Source organism: Gossypium arboreum, chromosome 9, assembly GCF_025698485.1.
Source record: "Gossypium arboreum isolate Shixiya-1 chromosome 9, ASM2569848v2, whole genome shotgun sequence".
NCBI classification, from domain to species: Eukaryota; Viridiplantae; Streptophyta; class Magnoliopsida; order Malvales; family Malvaceae; genus Gossypium; species Gossypium arboreum.
This window is the reverse complement of record NC_069078.1, coordinates 26,764,199-26,766,259: the sequence shown is the minus strand read 5'-3', so window position 1 is coordinate 26,766,259 and position 2,061 is coordinate 26,764,199.

Sequence of the window (2,061 nt, the reverse complement as noted above, 5' to 3'; positions counted from 1 at the left end):
GTAAATTATGGAACTGAACCTTGATGAATCTATTTTATATGGACGAAACGAAATGACCATATGAGCGGTATACTGAGAAATATTAAGGTTCTCGTGAGACAGGGCCAGAACGGTTTCTGGGTCCCCTGTCGAGACTTTGAAAATTTACCATAAATTATCCAGAAAGAATTAGGAGTCATGCCTTATATGTAAAGATTCCATTTTGAGTCTAGTTTCATTAGAAACAAACGGCACCAGTATTAAAGCCCTGTACAGGGAGATATTCAAGTTGTAACGCGCGAAGGTCAGAGCAGTCGGTCCCTGTAACATGGGTGACTTTAACTAATAAAATGTACCAATTGGCCCAACCAAAAATTCTAAAAATAAATCCATGGATGGGTATATGAGTCTAAATTCAGGAAAATTTACGAAACCAGTTTCCGAGTTTTGAAACTCGAGATATGATTTTAAGGCGACGGTGACGCAGTTTTCCAGCCTGACTGGTAATGTCAAATTGGTTGGTATCTTGAGAGGGTTTGGCCGTTAACCCCTCGTGTCCGACACCGGCGTCGGTCACGAGTTAGGGGTGTTACAATTTTATTGGTATCAGAGCTATGGTTTAGTCGGTTCTAGGACTACCATGCGCGTGTGAGTCTAGCTATACATGCCAAATTGTTAGCGCTTAATAATGTGATGACTTCGACGGTTGGAATTTTTGTTTTGATTAGCAATGGAACCCGGTAGAGAGACCCTTGGCGGATGACGTTGAAAGTGTAGCGGCTGCTCTGCGCAAAGGGACACCGCCGTTGAGCCTCGATCATCCGCGAATAATCAAAATGAAGGGCGAAACAAGCCTTCTTCACCATGATGAATGAGTGGGTCGCGCAATATGCCCGAACCAACCCGGCTGTCCAACCATTCCCGAATTTAAATACTCCACCCCAAGAGTCCGCAATGCCTCCGATTCCATCGATCCCGTGAGGTGAGTAAACCACCGTGGACTTGATTAGGAAGCGTGGGGAGGAGTTCAAGGCCATTGTTACCGATGATGCCGAAAAGCCGAGTTCGCTCGATAACACCATTAGAGTGTTAGATGAACTGTCATGCACACCCGATGAATGTCTTAAGTGTGCTATATCCTTGTTATGAGACTCACTTACTATTGGTGGAGGACTTTAATTTCCATAGTCCCAAATGAACGAGTTACTTGGGATTTCTTCCAATCCAATTTCGAAAGAAATACATTAGTCAACGGTTCATCGATCGAGCGTAAGGAATTCTTGGAACTCAAGCAAGGCGGATGATCAGATCTGAATACGAACATGAGTTCGTAAGACTTAGTCGGTATGCTCGGGTGTGTGGCTGATGAGGTTGCGATGTGCAAAAGATTTGAAGAAGGATTGAATGAAGAGTTAAAGTTACTAGTGGGAATTTTGGAGATAAAGGAGTTCGTGACACTAGTCGAACGAGCACAAAGGCGGAAGAACTTGGGAAGGAGAAGAAGAAGGCTGAATTTGAAGCAAGAGATTACCGTAAAAGATCGACGAGTAAAGCTCCGTTCTCGGCTGTAAAGAGGTTCGTGGAGGACACCAAGAAGTCGAGGACGATCATGAATTTCCATTAGAGCCCACCATTGACGGACTCCCGAGCTACTTCAAGAGCTAGTGTTGGCAATAATCGTCAAGAGAGACCTGAATGCCCCCAATGTGGAAGACGACACCTAGGTGCATGTTGGGGTAAGTCTGTTAATAGGGCTCTGTTATGGATGCGGTTCAAGGACCATTTCATTAGAGATTGCACGAGCTAGATGAGAGGAATAAGACGCAAGGTGCAAGACCTAGTGGAACGACGGTGGAGGTAGGCCCCGAGAATCTCTGGAGGTAGGGGTGGTAATCGAGAGGAGCCTCTAATACGGCTGTCCGATCCGAGACCCGTACTCCTGCTAGAGCATATGCCATCCGCGCACGAGAGGAGGCATCCTCCCCTGACGTTATCACTGGTACTTTTACTCTCTTTGATACTATTGTGATTGCATTGATTGACCCCGCTCTACTCACTCATATGTATGTGAAACCTTAGCAT